Source organism: Planococcus citri, chromosome 3, assembly GCF_950023065.1.
Source record: "Planococcus citri chromosome 3, ihPlaCitr1.1, whole genome shotgun sequence".
In the NCBI taxonomy this organism is placed as follows: Eukaryota; Metazoa; Arthropoda; class Insecta; order Hemiptera; family Pseudococcidae; genus Planococcus; species Planococcus citri.
Window position 1 is genome coordinate 21,729,913 of NC_088679.1, and position 12,819 is coordinate 21,742,731.

Below are 12,819 nucleotides of genomic sequence, written 5' to 3' on the forward strand. Positions count from 1 at the left end.
AACAGTAGAGGTAGTCAGCTTTCAAAGAAAAATGAATTCTTGAAGAGGCTGTGTTCCAAAATCTTTGCAAACAAAAATGTCAACAGATCGAAAAGATTTCTCAATTCCTTGCAAAATAAAACATGTAATTTTTTGCAAAAAGTACGAAAATGTAGATATTATTTTTAAAATGGAATAGTTTTCAAGATAGATAGATAGAAAATTGTGGTTGTTGTTTTTTCAAAATCAAATAATTACATTTAGACATTAGGTAATTTCCAGCCAGGTGGCCATTGCGGGGTTTAGGGAAGTCTCTCATTCTTGAAGCCTCTCGTTGTTTTAGGTGAAGCCTCTCTGCCTCTCGTTGTTTCTAAGTCTCTCGTTGTTTTTGAAGTCTCTAGTTGTTTTTGAAGCTTGTTGTTGTTTTTGAAGTCTCTTGTTGTTTTTGTAAATATGTTATACATTACGTTATGTTTACATTATGTTATACGTTATGTTTATGTGCTAAATACTCAATCTGCTGTTGAACTGTTCCAGGTAGAACCACACTCCGCTGTAAACCTTGCTGTCTGGAGGCAAGACACCGTTTGTTGGTAGCCACCGAGTTTGGCCCGCTGCTGGGTGCCTCTACCAAGGGGCAGAAAATAAAATGAATAAATAAATAAATTGAAATTCTCGGCACCTTCTCCAGGGGCCGAGGATCCCTTGTGCGAGTTGTCCCGCATGAGTTGTAGTTTTCAGGTTTTTGGGCTTGGGACTTTCGGCCATGTTGGGTGAAGTGAGCACGAGGTGGTCTGAGCGGCTGGTGAGGTTGGTGTTTAGGAGAAACGAGCAGTTTTGAAGTGCAGTATGATAGGAAAACTACAAAAAAAAAAAAAAAAGGTAATTTCCAGCTGATTTCAAGCTTTCAGCTATAGTAGGAACCATTTTTTCGCATAAATTTTTGAAAATCCACCCAAAACCATTATTTTTATTTTTGATACCACAACAAGAAATCTGGAAATTCCAGGTGTGTTAAAAATGGTAAAATTCAGGTTGCGAGAGCGAGGGGTCAATAGGCAAAAAACTTTCCAATTTGAACGAAACTAAGCTAGATCGAAAGAGCATGTTCTAAAACTCCTATAACCAAAATTTCAGCTCTCAAAGTTAATTTTTGGATTTTTGGCAAATTTTTGAGAATTTAAAAAACTTTTTCGTAAAATGCAAAGTTTTTGGGGCGAAGAGAACCAATTTGAATAAATCCTTCAATTCAACAACTACTAGTTTGGGGCCATTCTGGAGCTTCCTGCGATTTCTTTATTTTCTTCAAAAGTTCAAAATCGCTCCGGAGAGGCCAAAAATTAATTTTAGAACCTATTAACTTTGGTCTTTGATTATTATGTGCATTTTTTCGACTGTTTTGGGCGATTACCGTAAAAATCACTTTTGAACTGGCACTCCTGGAGTTTCGTAATAACCAACTAAACCGATGAAGACTTGACGAGGATGCCCGATAAGCGTCCTTCAAAGTTAAAGGTCCCAAAGTTTTTTTTGGGCCTCTCCAGATCAATTTGATTTTTTTTTAGAAATTTCAAATCGCTCTGGAGGCTCTAAAAAGATCAAATTGCAATGTTCTTGAATAAGGTGATCGTGTAATTCATGAAAAAAAATCCAAAGTCGTGGTTTCCCCAAACCAGATGGAACTTTCAATTTGACAATTATTCTCAGCAGCTCAAACATTTTTCAAAATTTTAAATTTCAAAACAGGCATAGACGGCTCAAAAGATTTAATTTTCAGCTGGGCACATATAAATAATATGGAATTCCAAAAAATGTACGAAGAAAATGGAAACTTTGCTGGAGGCTTCGGAACGGTTGGATTGAAAATGACCACACGCGTAAGTTCACTGTTCTGAAAAAGGCTCAAGTAAGTATCTAAAATACGGTCAGAGAACAAAATTTGTTCAACATACCTACATTTTCAAATTTTTTTCCACAAATGGAAAATTTTTTTATAATTTTTCGAGTAACTGCTGTCACAATTTTGCCATAAAAAGTGTTTTAAACGCGTTTTTAGGTGTTTATTTCTCATAACGGAATCTCTCGATTACTCAATCATCAATGTACATACCTACATACGAGTATGTAGTTTTTTTTTAAAACAGTGATGCATCCTATTGTAGGGAAGCACATAAACAAAATACAGCAGCTCGGTCGAAAAATCAGGAATTTTTCTAATAAGGGTGTAAAATTTAACAAAATGATCCAAAAGTTGCATAGATAGATCGAAAAGTAAACAAACAGCGAGTTACCTTCTACTCCAAAAAAATATTTAATGGCCATTATTTACACCAATCACGTTTTGATGCCCAATTTCGATAGCAGAGCTGAGAATATATACTTCTCGGGGCTCAAATTTTCTGAAAAACTGGCTACATATCACAACTGTTATTGTGTTCTGAACCCCATTTTTGAATTGAGCGAGAAAAGTGTATTTCTAGGGCCCAAATTTTTTTCACTATGGGATCGAAAATGGGCCTTAAAATGTGATATAGGTATTACTTATTTGGTAAATTGATAAAATGAAGGGTTTCCAGAGCTGCAGTTGTTCAAAGTCAAATTAAATATTTTATTGATATCTTTTGATTTAAAAAAAAAAAATTGAATTTATATGCTCAGAAAATACATTTTTTCTGCACTCATGAGCCTCAAAATGTGATTCTCAATAGATGGAATACACCCCCCCCCCCAAAAAAGGATTCTCAGAATTACAACCACCCAACTGATTTTTTCGATATTTCATATGGCTTTTATGATATCAAAATTGAGCTCCCGAAACATGATTGCAATTAAAATGTGATCAAAAATGACGTTCTCCAATTATTAAGTAATTCACTTTTCGATTTTCTCATTTGATTATACAATTTTTGAGCTATCTTGAAGAATTCACCAAAAAAAATAGAATCGTCTCAATGAGAATGTATGCATCACAAGTAATTCAAGCCCCCCCCCCCTTGAACCAACCGCACTTTTTCAGTTGCAATTAAAAAGCATGAGACTGAAAAATTTCCTTTTCAATTGAATCGAAAAAAAAAAAAATTAGCTCGTATCAATTTTGAGAATTCAAATCAAAGCAAGAATCGACTAGAAATTTAAAATTTCCATTTTCTTAGTTTTCATACTTCGATCTCAAAAATGCAACCTCAAACGTCTCAAACTACAAATAGATAAAAAGAGAGATTAACATCAACGTGCCATGAAGTTGGCCAAAAACAAACCTCACATAGGCTCAACATTACAACAGATCGATTCAACCTAGCTCTCGTTTTCGTTCACAAAAGCAATCTCACTCGATTTCAACTTCCAATGCAGTAAGCACACCAACACTTGCCAACGATTTCAATACACCTCACCCATGTCCCGCGATCATTATAAAATCGCCATACGTACGAATAGGTATATTTCATTCACAGTAAACGTATATCTCTGCAACCCCCATCACTGCCTCTCCTTCCAGAGAATAATTCAGCATCGAGTCGAATTCTTCATTCTAGATTTCCTGAACGATGAACGATACGTATAGTGAATTTGAATTCTGAACTGGTGCCAAGGCATACCTAAACCTTATTGGTAAATTTCATATAGCATTTAATACACAGGTGAGAGTTTATTCCTTTAGGGTACCTAACATTAATAAAATAAATTCCATCAATTAAAACCGTCGCAAGGTGGTCACAACTTTTGGCTAAAAATTTCAAGGTCGGAAAACTCGCTTCGAAACAAGATACGGTGCAACAAAGTTTCCGCAACGTAATTCATTATCACTATCAGGTGGATTAAAAATCACGTTTGTTGGGACAGGGAGATCTACGTTAACACTTTACCGAAGAAAATGATTCATCGAGACGCCAATAAATTTCCAACGTGTTCTTCGTCGCCATCACATTCACACCTTCTTGTGTTTCCTCTCAAAGACTAGACAGACAAGTACGTCATTTTAAACCGTGAAATGATTTTCTATTACATGCACGAATAACGAAATAAAACAACGTACGAACGTAAGTATTCATTCGCATAAAATATGACAACTTGATGACCACCCTATGTACTTCGTACTTGACCATAAAATTTGCTCGATTCGGTTCGATAATACGGCTGTGAATTATTTTTGCATTTATGTACATGCAGCTTCGAATCTATTAATTGACTTTTTTTAGACAATCGTGAATGACGTCTTCTAAAACCAGTTTTTTTTTGTACAATTGCATTGCAAATTGTAGGTAATATTTGCAATATGCAGAAGTATATTACGTACTTTTTTTTTATCTCGTAGATGAAAATTTATACACAGGTATCCAGACCCAACACCTAGTACCTTCATAAGTATACTCGGCAGCATAAATACATAAAAAGCGTAAAAGTGTGCAATGTACACCTGTGTAAAGACATATCAGTAATCGTTTCACTATCGCAAAATAGAGGATTACCTTCGCCCCAAGTTAAGGTACACAGACATACATCATACAAATTTTCACACTGCTAGACATATATTTTAAATATCTATATTTGGATATAAATTTTTTTCACACTCGTACTTACGTAAAAACCCATGCCAATTTGAAAATGAAACGCGAGTACTTTGTTCGCGATTGTTCCTGTAAGCTGTATAATTTTAACATCAATTTTGCCACATACTGTTCAATGTTCTTCCAATAAAGACGCCGTATATACGTAAATTAATTTACTATAAACGACATAACGATGTACAACAGCAACGATTTAAGGTGATGGTGGAATAAAATAATTCATTATTCTCATTACAAACTTACAAATACAGTGGGTCTATGTGTGTCTTATGAAATAACAGTATACTGTAGAAGAGATAACCCTTTCATTAGATTGAAATTTGAAATCTATTTCCTCGCATCTTATCGTATGATACATACTTGATAACACATTTTAGTACTGAGCACCTTTTTCGTACTTACAAAATGAAAGCATTACAGTGAAAAAAAAATTCTATTTCGACTAAAATCAGGATTCGGCCCCGCGAAAGTTGATTGTCATCTTTTACATTTTTGACAGTCATATGGAAGAAATTCTACCGTTGTCGTGTCCCTGACAGTATCGAGGACTCCATCTGTGCCAGAAATCACGTTATTTTGAAAAAATAATCCTTTTTTGGACAATGGTGCACAAAAACCCTTTTTTCAAAATACACCTCTACATTCGGTTGTAAAAAATAACGAGGATTTTCATCAAATTCAGAAGATCAAAGTAAATCAGAGAAATGTTTAGCTCCAGAGATGCCCCTGAAAGGGAATTATAAGTCTTCTAATAGAGGACATTTTCGGAAAAATTGTGTTTTTTTCGCTCTAATCCCCACCTAACCCGCTTTGGGGAAAATAGTCCAGTCCCAAAAAATGAAGTTCTTACGTTTTTTAATCATTTTCTTTAATTTTTTGAAAATAGTAATATAATAATGACCAAAAAATCGAAAGCTCTGCCTTCCAAAATATTTTTTCTAGATTCAGAAATGATATCTTTCGATGTTTTGACATAATTATTGCGAAATATTTGATAATAAATACATTTTTAAAATACGAATTTACCCAAAAATAAGCGATTTGAAAATTTTCAACCGCTCATGTAGAACCCTAAAAGTTGGACTTGGATTTTGACAGCAATAAACCCAGATCGACGCAGAATCTCAAATACCATCTTTATGGGACCGGGCTATTTCTCCCAAATCAGGTTGGGCAGCGACAGGAGCAAAATACACCCGAGTTTTTCACAAATTCTTTCTTTTGACGGTTCTTATTTCCCCTCCAGGAGCACCTCGGGAGCTAAAAAAATTTCTGAGTAACTTTCAACTTGAAATGAAGTTTTCCACAGAATTTGGTCAAAATCTTCTGACATTTTTTTTTCGAGATTCATGCTGATATTCATTTTAGGGTTTTTTTAAAGCTATACACCCCCCCCCCTCTTCAATCTCAAAATAACTTCGAAACATCTGATCAATTTTTTTTTTGATTGAACAGAAGTTCATTTTAGAATTGGAAAAAGGTACCAAAAAATTGTAAAATTTGAGTGACTGTTTTTTTATTATGTATTTAAAAAAAATTATTCTTTATAAAATTTCAAACTTTTAAACATATAAAGTCGCAGCAGTGTCCCTATTTTTCAAAAATTCTTCCCACCATGTACTTCCAAAATTTCGTCACGACAAGCTTGAAGGTTGACCTTCTTGAGCAGGCATTCTCCGATTTGAACGAAACCGAGCTAGATTGAAAGAACATGTTCTTGAACCCTTATAATCAAAATTTCATACCCTCAAGTCCATTTTTAGAATTTTGGCAAATTTTTGAAAACGTGAAAAATTCAAAAAATCTCAACTTTTTCATGAAATATAAATTTTTTCAAAGCAAAGTTTGAGCCATTGTGAATAATTTCTTCAATTAAACTCTTGCACGTAGAGAACAACTACTTTTAGGCCATTCTGGAGCCTCCATCGATTTTTTAATTTTCTCCAGAAACTTCAAATCACCCTGGAGGGACCGGAAAATAAATTCGGAACCTATAACTTTGTTCGGGGCTTATTCGATAGATATTCGCTCGACCATTTTACGTGATTACAGCGAAATTCCAAGAGTGCTACTTCAAAAATAAATTTTTGACCAATTTGGAAATTCCAAAAATTTTGAAAAAAATCAAATCTTCAAAGGAGGTATACATTTTTTGATTTTTCAGCCAATTTAAACTTTTTCAAGCCTCCAGAACGATTTGAAAGTTTTAGGGAAATTTGAGAACTCCCTGGTACCCCCCCCCCCAAAAAAAAACCATTTAAAACTATCTGGAGGGTGTCTAATAAGTCCCGAACAAAGTTATAAGTTTTAAAGTTCATTTTTGGCTTCTCCAGAGTGATTTGAAATTAATGGAGAAAATTGAAAAATCAACCGGAAGGCTCCAGAATGGCCCAAAACTAGTATTAGTTTGTTGATGTATAGGAGTTGAATCGAAGGATCTGTCCACATTATTTCACTTTGATCACAAAAATGTAGGTATACTTTATGAAAAAGTTTGAAAATCTCCGTAAAAAGAGCTTTTTATAACACTCTTTTAAAATTTTCAAGAATTCGTCAAAAACCCAAAAATGAACCCAACGATCTAAAATTTTGAAGAGGAGGTTTCAGAACATGCTTCTTCGATCTAGCTTGGTTTTATTCGAATCGGAGAGTTCAAGTTCAAAAGGTTCCTTCGTAAACGAAAAAATCATTCGTATCCTCCTCTCAATTTCCAAACTGATTTTGAAAATAAGAAAATTAAATTTCCAGTTTAAAAATTCCCATAAGCAATACTTTTCCAACGTAGAAAAAAGTCAAAAAAATTGTGAAATATTTCACCTCCCTTTTTTTCTACCATCTTCTGTTTTTAGAATGACAACAATCGCAAATATCCAATTCCTTAAGTTACAGCAAAATGCACAATCCAAGGAAATCATCACATACTGGTAGGTCGGTACCTACTCACATCTCTTCTAGCACTCTAAAATAAAGACGAACAGAACAGCTCACACGATTCCATAACGATCGCAGCAACAACTAAACCAACATAGGTACTCGTATTTTAATAATAGAACTTTCTTATCACATTACGTATTATTTTTACTATATTTTTACGGTAAACTCGTCCATTAAGTAATCGTCCAGCTACTAATAAAGGTATTTTAATTAAAATTCTATCATTGTTTCAGCCAATATCCTCCATATACGGGATACTCGCGATGCTAAACTTAGCCATCGACTTGACCAAGTCGTAGAATCGCGTTCGATTCTTCAAATTCCGCGTGGAAATTGCTGAAGTTGAATACGACTACGACGACGACGAAAACGATAAAAAAATCTCATTTCAAAAGTTCACGATCTGTAACAATTTTTTTTTATTTTGCATCCGCGCGTGCAATTCTTATCGCGATAACAACAAATCACTAGCAGACTTGGCGACTCGACACAGGTGTGAATTATTAAATTAGAACTACTCGAGCTATTATAATCGAGTTAGTCGATTATGTTTAAATTTTTATTATAATTTGTTCTAAAAATAACCTTTCGCTTAATTGTATTTCGATCGTCATCATGGAGAAAGCTGTACCAATCAAATATACCTACCTCGGTTTGAAGATGAACTACCTATTCAATTTCGTACCACGATGCGATACCATTTTGTGGAGATAACTACCTAATCATCTTCTAAAGTTAAGAGGTGTTTATCATTTATTAACACTACCTAAATGGTATCAAGTTCGACGGTGAAAGTGTCATTATGTTTAGTTGTTTACTTGCCAAATACCGTGCTAAAAGATGTGAGCAATAAGTACGTCTCTTTTCGTCGAATTGTCTCGTATGTACGAGTATAAATTGGATTGCAAAATTAACCTGAAAATTACAGTCGTTTATACTTATACTTTACTATAGTTTCAAGACAGTAGGTACGCATTATTGTGAGAATTCTGAGAAAATACGGTACCTATCGTCTACGAGTATAGTAACCAAATTATGAATTTCCATGAACAAATTGCTCAATGTTCTAGAAGATGAGTCGAGGGAATCCCAAAATCTGTGCTGCCTTGTTAGATGGGGAGAAGGTCAATCGTAATTTTTAACATTGAGAGTCGAAATTTATAATTGAAATGTCAAATTGTACAGGTAAAACACTTTGCATGAGATCATGACTCTTTCATGTTGTAAATCAATAAGTTACAATAAGCGTCCTATTTTTTTAAATTGCATCAAAACCTCTTCAATTTAGGAATTTGTGACCACGTTTTTTTTTTTTTTTTTTTTTTTTTTGAAAATTAAGCTATTAATTATTAATATTATCATATTCGAATCCACAGGAATTTTAAATGAGATCAACAAGACCATTCATCAATTTCAGATATTTCTGATACAACTATATTTTTTTAAATTAAAAATGTGGTGTTTTGGTTTACTTTGGTGCAGGATTGAAGAGAGTTTTAAGAACAGATGACCGAAATGCAAAACTCTCAATGTTCAAATTTTAAATAAAAAATAAGGGGAGGAGGTAAAAATAGTGAAAAAATTCGAATTGGAATTGATTGCAAGAAAATCGAAAATTTTATACATACAACATCCAAACTTGAGAATCTGGATTTTGGCAGATTCGAAACCCACAAGAATCTGATAAGGCAATAGATTTTGAAAGTGGATTTTGGATTTTACTTCGAAAAAGAAGACTTTTAAAGGTTTTGAAAGTTGGTAATTGGAATCTAAATAGTACCAAATCTTTGAAAATCTATTAAAAAAAACCTTAAACCGTTCAATCGAAAAACTAGGAGTGCTACAGGGGTCCAAAGGTCACGAAATTTCGATTTTCGGCCAAATCCGCCAAAAAAATGAAAAAGTGTACTAAAAACAGTAAAACAGCGATTTCCATCATGAGCGTCAAAAATTCACAACGGTAGAGCTAGAGTATTTTTTGGACTCAAAACTTTAGAAAAATTCGATTGGGCAGCTAAAACTTAGAGAATGATTGTTTCTTTTCGAATCTGTCCATCCAAACAGATGATTTTTCATTCCACCATTTTAGAAAAATTTTTCAAAAATTTTACGTTCAAAAAAATACTCACTCTTTTTGATGTGCAGATTCGAAATCAGGCTCAAATTTCAGGAAACTCGACTTGTGACTAGAGAAGGCGAATCTCTTAGTTGTAGATAACCAATCGCATTTTTCGACCATTTTCGATCAATTTTTCGAGAATTTTAAGCCCAAAAAAAGCTGCTTCGAGCACATTTTTTCATTTAAAAAAAAATGGGATTGGCCAAAAATCGGAATTTTGAGACCTTGTAGGACCCGTTGTTGTTATTTTTTTCAGGTTCATACAACTTTTATGATTATATTTTGTTATTCCAACAGAAATTTTCAATTTCGGACAATTTTTTTAGTTACTCTTGATTTTTGTAAAATTCTGAAATAAATTGTTTCGTCGTTTCATTTTAATGGCGAGGTGCTTATTTTTTTCACCATCTGGTCTGAGTGTGATTTTCATGGTGTGGAGATGAATCATTTTTTGATAAAAGCTTTCCTCACAAATTTGGGCCATCTCTACACTTCAGTCTAAAAAATAAAATAAAATTTGGAATTTAAATCATCATTTTATGATTTGAATGGGAAAAAAGCTTTCATTCAAGAACCATTGCATTGAATACATTTTCCAGTCGAATTGAAGTTTCCAGCAAACCTCTGATATCTAATTTACTGAAATATTTCAAAATAGATTCTAAATTCTCACGTCAATTTGCATCTTTTGGTTCTTGAAATTGATTAGCTACCATTTTGAATATTTGAACTTATCTTACAGAGTATCGACGAGAGCTTAAAATAGGCCAGAGGCAAAAAATGAAAGCTGCCTGAAAATTATTCACTACCCCCCCCCTACCTCATCTGAAGCAAGTATTTTTTTTCAAAAAAACTGAGGTCGAAAATGAGTTGTTTACAAAACAGAATTTTTTCAGAAATTTTCTCTAGTGAAAAAGCCCCTCTCCCCCCACCCCCTTAAAAAAAAGAATACCTATATCATTATTTCGTTTTCAAAAAAAAAGAATTATTGGAGAAGACGTTTCTTCTGAAAGAGTTTTTTCAAGAAGAGGTTTCCTTCATTTTTGAAAGTTGAAGTTTAAAACAAACTTTATAGACAAATAATTTTCGAAGAAGTTTTTTTTTTTTCGAAAAAGAGTTTCACAAGAAACTTTTTTTTAAAGCAAATTTTATAAGCTTTTGTTCCATGAAGTTTTCATTTTTTTTCTTCAGAAATAAAGGTCACATTTTTAAAAAAAAATGAGTTTGCATTTTCTGTCCAGAAATGAATTTTGCATACTGTCTTCAAAATCGAAATGAAGTTTTCATTTTCTGTTCAAAAATAAAGTTTTCATTTTATTTTCAGAAATGACGATTGCATTTTCTCTTCAAAAAATAAATCTCACAAACTGTTTTTTGAAATCACACTGGTACCTCTCCTGTCGGCGACACTTGCTTATATGTACGATTGTGACTTTCTTTTTTTCATCCCACAAAAATAGTCAAAATTCAATGCTAATTGACTTCAATTTTTAAAATTCACAATTCAAATAATAAGCTATGTACTTTTTTTTTGAATTTTGAGCAGTTCACTAAAATTTGAGATTTTTTCAAATCAAATTTCGCCTATTCAAATAAATTTGCAAAAATGGACATAAATCGAGAACTAACCGAAAGAAAAATACTGAAAATTACCAAGTAGATACCTAACTTACCTACCCAATTCATAATTTTCAATATTTTTCTTTTCATTCATCGCGTATGCAATTTTTCAACATGAATCAACATGTTAATCATTTATCAATATTTACTACACGTCATGATGAAAATGAGCAGTTCATTCTAAGGATCAATTTATGTACAACCAATTTTGGAGACTAGTCATCCCTGTTCGTGGGTCGATTATACAGTACCTATCTACATACTATGGATACTTCTTGATCAGATAAGGAATAAAACAATTGACAAGAACTTTTCGAAAAAACGAAGTTCGACATGAGCTACTTTAAAATGAAAAATTCTCAACTTTTCAACTCAAGTTACTCGTGGTTCAAAAAAAAAACAGAAGTTGCGATACGTCTTTTTTCAAACACGACCCTCCCTGTTCTCATTTTCTGAAAACCCACCCAGATTGAAATTCCTCAATATCTAAACTCGTTTTGAATAATATTCTACGTACCTACGTCAATTGAAGCAACGATTATGAAAATACAAATAGGATGAAAAAAAATGCAGATAACCGGAAGAGTAAAAATTACTCGTAAATGCGAGAAATTAACATTCTTCTCAACAATTAAGAAATTTTTTAGCGTGCATGAATTAGTTATTTTATTAATGAATCGATAATATGCGCATTGCGCATATTGGGATCTAAATTTAAATATCGTAATTCGTGGCGTAATTTTTTGAAATAATCACTCGCGATGACTTGATTTCGCATCAGAAAAATTAATTATCCAACTCGTATCTTGTGTGTTTCAAGTGATGAAAAAAAAATTATCCAAATTCCGAAGAGATAAAATATTGCTAAAATGGAACAATAGGTATCTATTGATTTGAAAAATGCAGCCAAATGAACTATATTCGATCGACACTGGATCAAAAAAAGTGATAATTCTACTTGGTACTGTCACTGAAAATATACGAAATTTCGCGAACTGATTGGTCATATTTGAACGGAACCGATCAGCTGATCAGCAACCCAAGCGTCATTTCAGGTATAAAAATCAATACTAACTTGATCTTTATCACGCTTAAATCGTAAAAAGTAACAGTGAAAGTTTCATATTGACCAAAAAAAAACCTCAACGTCTACCCAATTTTAATCACCCGAAAATTTCCAATAGTTAGCACAAATTTTGGCAAGAACCATACCTATACTTAAGATACGTAGATCAATCTGATCACCACATTGCATACGACATCGGACGCGATATTCCGAATTTCGAACCCGGATTCAAATTCAAATCCATCAAGCGAATCGGACAAATTTGAGAAAAACAACTTACCCCTTTACATATCACATTAATCGATGGTACATAATAAATTATCGTACAGATTCTTGTACAAATATCAATAATAGGTATTGCACTTTGCACGAACTAATAAATGGCACGTACGTACTCATAGTGTTGATTATGAACAAAATAGACGCGAGGAAAAGAGAAAAGAAGAAGGAAAAAAAAATCGCCGAGTAAAAATTTCACGTTTTCGACAAGCTAATTAACAAGCCGATAAATCGCACAACGACGAAAACATTATTGA

The 12,819-nt window shown here is 33.2% G+C and overlaps 1 protein-coding gene across 4 annotated transcripts in view; it reads right to left on the reverse strand.

The window, feature by feature from the left end:
- Window positions 1-12,819, reverse strand: part of LOC135841644 (facilitated trehalose transporter Tret1-like) — a 141,641-nt gene that overhangs the window by 86,222 nt on the left and 42,600 nt on the right. Inside the window, exon 1 of one of the 4 annotated variants that reach the window (XM_065358716.1) lies at window positions 12,564-12,703. The exons of the other annotated variants lie outside the window; for them this stretch is intronic. The gene's annotated coding sequence lies outside the window, so the exon portion shown is untranslated. Of the gene's footprint in view, window positions 1-12,563; window positions 12,704-12,819 lie in introns of those variants that run through there. 4 annotated transcript variants of the gene reach the window in all.